Source organism: Arachis hypogaea, chromosome 12, assembly GCF_003086295.3.
Source record: "Arachis hypogaea cultivar Tifrunner chromosome 12, arahy.Tifrunner.gnm2.J5K5, whole genome shotgun sequence".
Lineage (NCBI taxonomy): Eukaryota > Viridiplantae > Streptophyta > Magnoliopsida > Fabales > Fabaceae > Arachis > Arachis hypogaea.
Genome location: NC_092047.1, coordinates 51013163 through 51025589, shown reverse-complemented (window position 1 = coordinate 51025589; position 12427 = coordinate 51013163). Strand labels below are relative to the sequence as shown.

Sequence of the window (12427 nt, the reverse complement as noted above, 5' to 3'; positions counted from 1 at the left end):
GTTTCTTCCACCATTATTAAAGCCTTGTTGAGGCTTTTGATCCTTCCATGAGAGATTTGGATGATTTCTCCATGATGGATTATAGGTGTTTCCATAAGGTTCACCTAAGTAATTTACCTCTGCTATTGCAGGGTTTTCAGGATCATAAGCTTCTTCTTCAAAAGATGCCTTTTGAGTACTGTTGGATGCAGCTTGTATTCCATTCAGACTCTGAGAAATCATATTGACTTACTGAGTCAATATTTTATTCTGAGCCAATATGGCATTCAGAGTATCAATTTCAAGAACTCCCTTCTTCATAGGCGTTCCATTACTCACAGGATTCCTCTCAGAAGTGTACATAAACTGGTTATTAGCAACCATGTCAATGAGTTCTTGAGCTTCTGCAGGCATTTTTTTTAGGTGAATGGATCCACCTGCAGAAGTATCCAATGACATCTTTAATAGCTCAGATAAACCATCATAGAATATATTCAGGATGGTCCATTCTGAAAGCATGTCAGAAGGACACTTTTTGGTCAGCTGCTTGTATCTTTCCCAAGCTTCATAGAGGAATTCATCTTCTTTCTGTCTGAAGGTTTGAACATCAGCTCTAAGCTTGCTCAGCTTTTGAGGAGGAAAGAACTTGGCTAAGAAAGCCGTGACCAGCTTATCCCAAGAGTTCAGGCTGTCTTTGGGTTGAGAGTCCAACCATATTCTAGCTCTGTCTCTTACAGCAAAAGGGAAAAGCATGAGCCTGTAGAATTCAGGATCTACTCCATTAGTCTTAACAGTATCACAGATCTGCAAGAATTCAGTTAAGAACTGAAAAGGATCTTCAGATGGAAGTCCATGAAACTTGCAGTTCTGCTGCATCAGAGAAACTAGCTGAGGTTTCAGCTCAAAATTGTTTGCTCCAATGGTAGGAATGGAGATGCTTCTTCCATGTAAATTGGAATTAGGTGCAGTAAAGTCACCAAGCATTCTCCTTGCATTATTGTTGTTGGGTTCGGCTGCCATCTCCTTTACTTGTTTGAAATTTTCAATAAGGTTGTCTCTGGATTGTTGTAATTTAGCTTCTCTTAGTTTTCTCTTCAGAGTCCTTTCAGGTTCTGGATCAGCTTCAACAAGAATGCCTTTTTTTTTGTCCCTGCTCATAAGAAAGAGAAGAGAAAAAGAAAAGAAGAGGAATCCTCTATGTCACAGTAAAGAGGTTCCTTATTGTTAGTAGAAGAAGAAAAGGAATAGGGGTGAAGAAGAATGAAGAATCCAAACACAAAGGTGATGATAGGAGCAGAGATGTGAGATGAAGAGAAGTGTTAGTAGATGAATAAATAAATAGAAGGGGATGAGAGGAGGAGAGAATTTTCGAAAATAATTTTCGAAAAAGAGTTAGTGATTTTCGAAAATAGTTTTTGAAAAAGGTTAGTAGTTTTTCGAAAATTCAAATAAAAAATAAAATAATTAGTCTAATTAAAAAGAAATTTTGAAAAAGAGGAAATATTTTTTCGAAAATTAGAGAGAGAGAGTTAGTTAGGTAGTTTTGAAAAAGGTAAGAAACAAACAAAAAGTTAGTTAGTTAGTTGAAACAAATTTTGAAAAGATAAGAAGTTAGGAAGTTAGAAAAGATATTTTGCAATCACTTTTTTGAAAAAAGGTAAGATAAGAAGATATTTTTGAAAAGATATGATAGAAATTAGTTTTTTGAAAAAGATTTGATTTTTAAAATCTCAATTAATGACTTGATTCACAAGAAATCACAAGATATGATTCTAGAACTTAAAGTTTTAATCTTTCTTAACAAGTAAGTAACAAACTTGAAATTTTTGAATCAAAACATTAATTGATGATGTTATTTTCGAAAATATGATGTAAAATTAAGAAAAAGATTTTTGAAAAATATTTTTAAAATTTTCGAAAAAAATTGAAAAAAAGATTTGATTTTTGAAAAAGATAAGATTTTTTTAAATTGAAAATTTGATTTGACTCATAAAAACAACTAGATTTTAAAAATTTTTGAAAAAGTCAAATCTAATTTTCGAAATTTTAAGAGAGAAAAAGGGAAAGATATTTTTTTTATTTTTGAATTTTTATGATGAAAGAGGAAAAACATGAAAAAGACTCAATGCATGAAAATTTTGGATTAAAACAATGAATGCATGCAAGAATGCTATGAATGTCAAGATGAACACCAAGAACGCTTTGAAGAACATGATGAACATCAAGAACACATTTTTGAAAAATTTTTTAATGCAAAAAAAAACATGCAAGACACCAAACTTAGAATTCTTTAATGCTTAGACATAAAGAATTCAGGAATGCATATGAAAAACAAGAAAAGACACAAAACATGCAAATGCAAAGATCAAACAAGAAGACTTACCAAGAACAACTTGAAGATCATGAAGAACACTATGAATGCATGAATTTTTTTGAAAAATGCAAGATGAACATGCAATTAACACCAAACTTATAACATGACTCAAGACTCAAACAAGAAACACAAAAAATAATTTTTGATTTTTATGATTTTCTAATTTTTTTGTATTTTTATTTTATATTTTTCGAAAATCATTTGAGAAAGAAAAATAAGGATTCCAAAATTTTTAATATGAATTCTAGGAATCTTATGCTCTTTAGTCTAAAGCTCCAATCAAATGGTCAGGCATGGCTTAATAGCCAGCCAAGCTTTAGTAAAAATATGAGTGTAATTCATTCAATTTTTAAGCCAAAACCTCTGTCCAAAAGAATTTAGACATGGTTTTATAGCCAGCATGCTTCAACATGCTTCATGAAACTCTAGAATTCATTCTTAAAAATTCTGAAGAAAAATATATTTTTGAAAATATTTTTATTTTAAATTTTTTTTTTCGAAAACAAATGAGAAATTTTTGAAAGGTTTTTGAAAAATTTTGAAAATAAAACAAAAAGAAAATTACCTAATCTGAGCAACAAGATGTACCGTCAGTTGTCCGAACTCGAACAATCCCGGCAACGGCGCCAAAAACTTGTGAATTATTGTTCGAAATTGATTCCCTGGCGATGGCACCAAAATGGATGCACAGAACCATGGTCTAAACATATCTTCACAACTTCGCATAACTAACCAGCAAGTGCACTGGGTCGTCCAAGTAATACCTTAGGTGAGTAAGGATCGAATCCCACGGAGATTGTTGGTATGAAGCAAGCTATGGTCACCTTGTAAATCTCAGTCAGGCGGATATAAAATAGTTATGGAGTTTTCGAAAATAATACTAAAATAAGGATAGAAATACTTATGTAAATCATTGGTGAGAATTTCAGATAAGCGTATGGAGATGCATTCATTCCTCTGAACCTCTGCTTTCCTGCTGTCTTCATCCAATCAGTCTTACTCCTTTCTATGGCTGGCTTTGTGTAAGGATGTCACCGGTGCCAATGGCTACTTTCAATCCTCTCAGGAAAATGGTCCAAATGCTCTGTCACAGCACGGCTAATCGTCTGGAGGCATCACCCTTGTCGTTGGTTGCATCCTATTCCTCTCTGTGAAAATGGTCCGATGCGCTGTCACTGCATGGCTAATCATCTTGGAGGTTCTCGATCATACTGGAATAGAATTTACTATCCTTTTGCGTCTGTCACTACGCCCAGCACTCGCGAGTTTGGAGTTCGTCACAGTCATTCAATCCCAGAGTCCTACTCAGAATACCACGGACAAGGTTTAGACTTTCCGGACTCTCATGAATGCCGCCATCAATCTAGCTTATACCACGAAGATTCTGATTAAGATATCTAAGAGATACTCATTCAATCTAATGTAGAACGGAAGTGGTTGTCAGGCACGCGTTCATAGGGAATGATAATGATTGTCACGTTCATCACATTTAGTTTGAAGTGCGAATGAATATCTTAGAAGCGAAATAAGATGAATTGAATAGAAAACAGTAGTACTTTGCATTAATCTTTGAGGAACAGCAGAGCTCCACACCTTAATCTATGGAGTGCAGAAACTCTACCGTTGAAAATACATAAGTAATGGAGGTCGAGGCATGGCCGAATGGCCAGCCCCCAAACGTGATCAATAGATCAAAAGATAATCCAAAGATGATCCAAAGATGATTCCAAAGATGTCTAATACAATAGTAAAAGGTTCTATTTATAATAAACTAGCTACTAGGGTTTACAGAAGTAAGTAATTGATGCATAAATCCATTTCTGGGGCCCACTTGGTGTGTGCTTGGGCTGAGCTTGAAGTCTACACGTGGAGAGGTCATTCTTGGAGTTGAATGCCAGCTTTTGTGCCAGTTTGGGCGTTGAACTCCACTTTGCAACTTGTTTCTGGCACTGGACGCCAGAATTGGGCAGAGAGCTGGCGTTGAACGCCAGTTTGCGTCATCTAAACTTGGGCAAAGTATGGACTATTATATATTTCTAGAAAGCCCTAGATGTCTACTTTCCAACGCAATTAGAAGCGCGCCATTTTGAGTTCTGTATCTCCAGAAAATCTATTTTGAGTGCAGGGAGGTCAGAATCCAACAGCATCAGCAGTCCTTCTTCAACCTCTGAATCTGATTTTTGCTCAAGTCCCTCAAATTCAGCCAGAAAATACCTGAAATCACAGAAAAATACACAAACTCATAGTAAAGTCCAGAAATGTGAATTTAACATAAAAACTAATGAAAACATCCCTAAAAGTAACTAGATTCTACTAAAAACATACTAAAAACAATGCCAAAAAGCGTATAAATTATCCGCTCATCACAGATGCTGTTGGATTCTGACCTCCCTGCACTCAAAGTAGATTTTCTGGAGCTACAGAACTCCAAATGGCGCACTCTCAATTGCATTGGAAAGTAGACATCCAGATCGCTTTCCAGCAATATATAATAGGCCAAACTTTGCCCGGGTTTAGATGACGCAAACTGGCGTTCAACACCAGTTCCATGCTACATTCTGGAGTTAAACGCCAGAAACAGGTTACAAACTGGCATTCAACTCTAAAAGAAGCCTCTACACGTGTAAAGCTCAATGCTCAGCCCAAGCACACACCAAGTAGGCCCCAGAAGTGGATTTCTGCATCATTTACTCATTTCTGTAAACCCTAGTAACTAGTTTAGTATAAATAGAACTTTTTACTATTGTATTTACATCTTTGGATTATCTTTTGATCCTTTGATCACGTTTTGGGGGCTGGCCATTCGGCCATGTCTGGACCTTATCACTTATGTATTTTCAACGGTAGAGTTTCTACACTCCATAGATTATGGTGTGGAGCTCTGCTGTTCCTCATGAATTAATACAAAGTACTACTGTTTTTCTATTCAATTCAAGCTTATTCCTTCTCTAAGATATCCATTTGCACCCAAGAACATGATGAATGTGATGATTATGTGACGCTCATCATCATTCTCACCTATGAACGCATGCCTGACAAACACTTCCATTCTACATGCAAACAAGCTAGAATGAGTATCTCTTAGATATCTAATACAGAGGACCGAGTCCGAGATATTAGAATCTTTGTGGTATAAGTTAGAACCCATGGACAGCCATTCTTGAGATCCGAAAAGTCTAAACCTTGTCTGTGATATTCTGAGTAGGATCTGGGAAGGGATGGCTGTGACGAGCTTCAAACTCGCGAGTGTTGGGCGTAGTGACAGACGCAAAAGGATAGTAAATCCTATTCCAGTATGATCGAGAACCGACAGATGATTAGCCATGCAGTGACAGTGCATTGGACCATTTTCACAGAGAGGATGGGATGTAGCCATTGACAACGGTGATGCCCTACATAAAGCTTGCCATGGAAGGGAGTAGGAATGATTGGATGAAGACAGCAGGAAAGCAGAGGTTCAGAGGAACGAAAGCATCTCTATACGCTTATCTGAAATTCTCACCAGTGAATTACATAAGTATCTCTATCCCAGTTTATATTTTATTTATGTTTTTATTATCAATTCACCATAACCATTTGAATCCGCCTGACTAAGATTTACAAGGTGACCATAGCTTACTTCAGGCCGACAATCTCCGTGGGATCGACCCTTACTCACGTAAGGTTTATTACTTGGACGACCCAGTGCACTTGCTGGTTAGTTGTGCGAAGTTGTGATAAAGAGTTGAGATTACAATTGTGCGTACCAAGTTGTTGGCGCCATTGATGATCACAATTTCGTGCACCAAGTTTTTGGTGCCGTTGCCGGGGATTGTTCGAGTTTGGACAACTGACGGTTCATCTTGTTGCTCAGATTAGGTAATTTTATTTTAATTTTAAGCTTTTTATTTCTTATTTTCGAAAAATACAAAAATTTTTTCTTTTTCGTTTTTCCAAAATAATTTTTGAAAAATCTAAAAAAAAATATAAAATCATAAAATCAAAAATATTTTTGTGTTTCTTGTTTGAGTCTAGAGTCAAGTTTTAAGTTTGGTGTCAATTGCATCTTTTTAATTTTCTAAAAATTATTTTCGAAAATTTCATGCATTGCATTCTTCATGATCTTCAAGTTGTTCTTGGCCAGTCTTCTTGTTTGATCTTCATATTTTCTTGTTTTGTGTCTTTTCTTGTTTTTCATATGCATTCTTGAAACATTAATGTCTAAAGAATAAAAATTTTTAAGTTTGGTGTCTTGCATGTTTTCTTTTCTTGAAAATTTTTCAAAAATAAGTTCTTGGTGTTCATCTTGACATTCAAAGTGTTCTTGGTGTTCATCTTTGCATTCAAAGTGTTCTTGCATATTTTTCTTGTTTTGATTCATAATTTTCATGTTTTGAGTCTTTTTGATGTTTTTCTCTTTCATCATTAAAAATTCAAAAATAAAAAAAAATATCTTTCCCTTTTTCTTCTTATCAAATTCGAAAATTTGAGTTGACTTTTTCAAAAAATTTTAAAATTTAGTTGTTTCTTATGAGTCAAATCAAATTTTCAATTTAAAAATTCTATCTTTTTCAAATCTTTTTCAAAAATCAAATCTTTTTCAATTTTTCTTTCACATTTTCGAAAATTTCAAATTAATTTTCAAAATCTTTTTCTTATTTTTATTCCATATTTTCGAATTCAATGCTAACAATTAATGTGATTGATTCAAAAATATTAAGTTTGTTACTTGCCTAATAAGAAAGGTTCAATCTTTAAATTTTAAAATCAAATCTTTTTGTTTCTTATTAGTCAAGTAACCAACTTTAATTTTCAAAATCAAATCTTTTTAAAATTCTTTTTCAAATCTTTTTTCAAATTAAATTTCAATCACATTTTTTTCAAAATTTAATTTCAAAATCTTTTCTAACTTTTTATCTTTTCAAATTTGATTGTCAAATCTTTTTCAATTAACCACTTTACTTTTTATTTGATTCTTATCTTTTTCAAAACTATCTAACTAACTCCCTCTCTAATTTTCGAAAATCCCTTCCCCCTTTCTCAAATTTCCTTTTTAATTAACTAATTGAATTAAATTTTCATTTAATTTCATTTTCTCTTTTTACAATTTTCGAATTTTAACCTTAAATTTAAATTAAAAATAAAAATATTTTTTTCTTTTCAATGATTTTCGAAAATTCTTCTCCCTCATCTCCTTTTAATTATTTATTTATTTATTTATTTGCTAACACTCCTCTATACTCAAGAATTCGAACCTACTCCTCACCCCTGTGTTTGAATTCTCCTTTTTCTATTCTTATCTTCTTCTACTAACATAAAGGAATCTCTATACTGTGACATAGAGGATTCCATATTTTCTTTTCTGTTTTCTTCTTTTTCATATGAGCAGGAACAAGGATAAGAACATTCTTGTTGAGGCTGATCCTGAACCTGAAAGGACTCTGAAGAGGAAGCTAAGGGAAGCTAAAGCACAACTCTCTGGAGAAAATCTGACAGAAATTTTCAAAAAAGAATGAGACATGGCCGAAAATAATAACAATGCAAGGAAGATGCTTGGTGACTTTACTGCACCAAATTTCAATTTACATGGAAAAAGTATCTCAATCCCTGCCATTGGAGCAAACAATTTTGAGCTTAAACCTCAATTAGTTTCTCTGATGCAACAGAATTGCAAGTTTCATGGACTTCCATCAGAAGATCTTTTTTAGTTCTTAACTGAATTCTTACAAATATGTGATACTATTAAGACCAATGGGGTAGATCCTGAGGTCTACATGCTTATGCTTTTCCCGTTTGCTGTAAGAGACAGAGCTAGAATATGGTTGGACTCTCAACCTAAAGATAGCCTGAACTCTTGGGATAAGCTGGTCACGGCTTTCTTAGCCAAGTTCTTTCCTCCTCAAAAGCTTAGTAAGCTTAGAGTGGATGTTCAAACCTTTAAATAGAAAGAAGGTGAGTCCCTCTATGAAGCTTGGGAGAGATACAAGGAACTGACCAAAAAGTGTCCTTCTGACATGCTTTCAGAATGGACCATCCTGGGTATATTCCATGATGGTCTGTCTGAGTTATCAAAGATGTCACTGGACCATTCTGCAGGTGGATCCATTCACCTAAAGAAAATACCTGCAGAAGCTCAGGAACTCATTGACATGGTTGCGAATAACCAGTTCATGTACACTTCTGAAAGGAATCCTGTGAATAATGGGACGCCTATGAGGAAGGGAGTTCTTGAAATTGATACTCTGAATGCCATATTGGCTCAGAACAAAATATTGACTCAGGAAGTCAATATGATATCTCAGAGTCTGAATGGATTGAAGGAAGCATCCAACAGTACTCAAGAAGCATCTTCTGAAGAAGAAGCTTATGATCTTGAGAACCCTGCAATAGCAGAGGTGAATTACATGGGGGAACACTATGGAAATACCTATAATCCCTCATGGAGAAATCATCCAAATTTCTCATAGAAGGATCAACAAAAGCCTCAACAAGGCTTTAACAATGGTGGAAGAAACAGGTTTAGCAATAGCAAGCCTTTTCCATCATCCACTCAGCAACAGACAGAGAATTCTGAGCAGAATCCATCTAGCTTAGCAAATATAGTCTCTGATCTATCTAAGGCCACTTTAAGTTTCATGAATGAAACAAGGTCTTCCATCAGAAATTTGGAGGCACAAGTGGGCCAGCTGAGTAAAAGGGTCACTGAAACTCCTCCTAGTACTCTCCCAAGCAATACAGAAGAAAATCCAAAGAGAGAGTGCAAGGCCATTGATTTGACCACCATGGCCGAACCTACAAGAGAGGAGAAGGACGTGAATCCTAGTGAGGAAGACCTCCTGGGACGTCCTCTGACCACTAGAGGGTTCCTCAATGAGGACCTGAAGGAATCTGAGGCTCATCTAAAGACTATAGAGATTCCATTAAACCTCTTTCTACCCTTCATGAGCTCTGATGAGTATTCTTCTTCTGAAGAGAATGAGGATGTTACTGAAGAGGAAGTTGCCAAGTACCTTGGTGCAATCATGAAACTGAATACCAAATTATTTGGTAATGAGACTTGGGAAGATGAACCTCCCTTGCTCATCAATGAACTGAGTGATCTGGATCAACTGAAATTGCCTCAGAAGAAACAGGATCCTGGAAAGTTCTTAATACCTTGTACCATAGGCACCATGACCTTTGAGAAGGCTCTATGTGACCTTGGGTCAGGGATAAACCTCATGCCACTCTCTGTAATGGAGAAACTAGGAATCTTTGAGGTGCAAGCTGCCAGAATCTCATTAGAGATGACAGACAACTCAAGAAAACAGGCTTATGGACAAGTAGAGGACGTGCTAGTAAAGGTTGAAGGCCTTTACATCCCTGTTGATTTCATAATCCTGGATACTGGGAAGGATGAGGATGAATCCATCATCCTTGGAAGACCCTTCCTAGCCACAGCAAGAGCTGTGATTGATGTGGACAGAGGAGAATCGGTCCTTCAATTGAATGAGGAGAACCTTGTGTTTAAAACTCAAGGATCTCCTTCTGTAACCATGGAGAGGAAGCATAAAAAGCTTCTCTCACTGCAGAGTCAACCAAATCCCCCACTGTCAAACTCTAAGTTTGGTGTTGGGAGGCCAGAACCAAACTCTAAGTTTGGTGTTGGGAGGTTCCAACAATGCTCTGAACATCTGTGAAGCTCCATGAGAGCTCACTGTCAAGCTATTGACATTAAAGAAGCGCTTGTTGGGAGGCAACCCAATGTTATTTAATCATATCTATTTTATTTTCTTTTTGTTATTTTGTGTTTTATTAGGTTGATGATCATGTGGAGTCACAAAAACTACTAAAAAATCAAAAATAGAATGAAAAACAGCATTAAAAATAGAACACCCTGGAGGAGGAGTATTCTGGCATTTAAACGCCAGAAACTAGCATCTGTCTGGCGTTTAACGCCAGAAACAAGCATCAAGCTGGCGTTTAACGCCAGAAACAAGCATCTACCTGGCGTTAAACGCCAGAAACAGGCTACATTTGGGTGTTTAACGCTAGAAACAAGCAGCAGTCTGGCGTTAAATGCCAGGATTGCACAGCAAGGGCGTTTTACACGCCTAATTGGAGCAGGGATGTTAAGTCCTTGATCCCACTGGATTTGTGGACCCCACAGGATCCCTACCTACCCTAACTCTATCTGTCACACCTTTTTATAACACTCTTCCCCAAAATAACCTCCACCAATCACCCCCATTACTCCTCCAAAACCATCATACAACCCACCTACACCCACCCACTCAAATTCAAACCATCACTCTTTCCTTTTTACACAACATACACAATACTACCCCCTTGGCCGAATACACACCCCCCTCAATCTCCTCCATTTCTTCTTCTTCTACCCCTTTCTTTCTTCTTTTGCTCGAGGACGAGCAAACATTTTAAGTTTGGTGTGGAAAAAGCGTTGCTTTTTGTTTTTTCCACAACCACTGATGCCTCAAGGGATGCACTTCCCTCCACAAAACTACTGGGAGCAAATCAATACTTCCCTAGGAGAATTAAGCTCCAACATGGGACAACTAAGGATGGAGCACCAAGAGCACTCCATCATCCTCCATGAAATTAGAGAAGATCAAAGAGCTATGAGGGAAGAGCAACAAAGACAAGGAAGAGACATAGAGGAGCTTAAGAGCACCATTGGTTCTTCAAGAAGAGGAAGACGCCACCCTCACTAAGGTGGACTCATTCCTTAATCTCCTTGTCTATTTATCTTCTGTTTTCGGTTTTTTTTTTTGCCTTATGCTTTGTCTATGTTTGTGTCTTTACTATATGATCACTAGTGTCTAAGTGTCTACACCTTAAAGTTATGAATGTCCTATGAATCCATCACCTTTCTTGAATGAAAAATGTTTTAATCACAAAAGAACAAGAAGTACATGATTTCGAATTCATCCTTGAAACTAGTTTAATTATTTTTATGTGGTGACAATACTTTTTGTTTTTTGAATGAATGCTTGAACAGTGCATATGTCTTTTGAAGTTGTTGTTTATGAATGTTAAATATGTTGGCTCTTGAAAGAATGATGAAAAGGAGACATGTTATTTGATAATCTAAAAAATCATAAAATTGATTCTTGAAGCAAGAAAAAGTAGTGAAGAACAAAGCTTGCAAAAAAAAAGAAAAAAAATGGCGAAAAAAGAGAAAGAAAAAGAAAAAACAAGTAGAAAAAGCCAAAAGCTCTTTAAACCAAAAGGCAAGAGCAAAAAGCCAATAGCCCTTAAAACCAAAAGGCAAGGGTAATAAAAAGGATCCAAGGCTTTGAGCATCAGTGGATAGGAGGGCCTAAAGGAATAAAATCATGGCCTAAGCGGCTAAACCAAGCTGTCCCTAACCATGTGCTTGTGGCGTGAATGTGTCAAGTAAAAACTTGAGACTGAGCAGTTAGAGTCAAGGTCCAAAGCAAAAACAGAGTGTGCTTAAGAATCCTGGACACCTCTAATTGGGGACTTTAGCAAAGCTGAGTCACAATCTAAAAAGGTTCACCCAGTTATGTGTCTGTGGCATTTATGTATCCGGTGGTAATACTGGAAAACAAAGTGCTTAGGGCCACGGCCAAGACTCATAAAGTAGCTGTGTTCAAGAATTAACATACTAAACTAGGAGAATCAATAACACTATCTGAATTCTAAGTTCCTATAGATGCCAATCATTCTGAACCTCAATGGATAAAGCGAGATGCCAAAACTATTTAAGAGGCAAAAAGCTACAAGTCTCGCTCATCTGATTGGAGCTAAGTTTCATTGATATTTTGGAATTTATAGTATATTCTCTTCTTTTTATCCTATTTGATTTTCAGTTGCTTGGGGACAAGCAACAATTTAAGTTTGGTGTTGTGATGAGCGGATAATTTATACGCTTTTTGGCATTGTTTTTACATAGTTTTCAGTGTGATTTAGTTAGTTTTTAGTATATTTTTATTAGTTTTTAAATAAGATTCACATTTCTGGACTTTACTATGAGTTTGTGTATTTTTCTGTGATTTCAGGTATTTTCTGGCTGAAATTGAGGGACTTGAGCAAAAATTAGATTCAGAGGTTGAAGAAGGACTGCAGATGCTG

At 36.1% G+C, this 12427-nt stretch overlaps 2 non-coding genes across 2 annotated transcripts; one reads left to right on the top strand and one right to left on the bottom strand.

The window, feature by feature from the left end:
• The first annotated feature begins 492 nt into the window (after positions 1-492).
• On the top strand, positions 493-600 carry LOC112731382 (small nucleolar RNA R71). The gene has a single exon (XR_003167162.1). It is a non-coding gene; the product is annotated as a small nucleolar RNA R71 (small nucleolar RNA).
• Positions 601-8244: 7644 nt separating this feature from the next.
• On the bottom strand, positions 8245-8352 carry LOC112732001 (small nucleolar RNA R71). The gene has a single exon (XR_003167744.1). It is a non-coding gene; the product is annotated as a small nucleolar RNA R71 (small nucleolar RNA).
• Positions 8353-12427: the final 4075 nt, after the last annotated feature.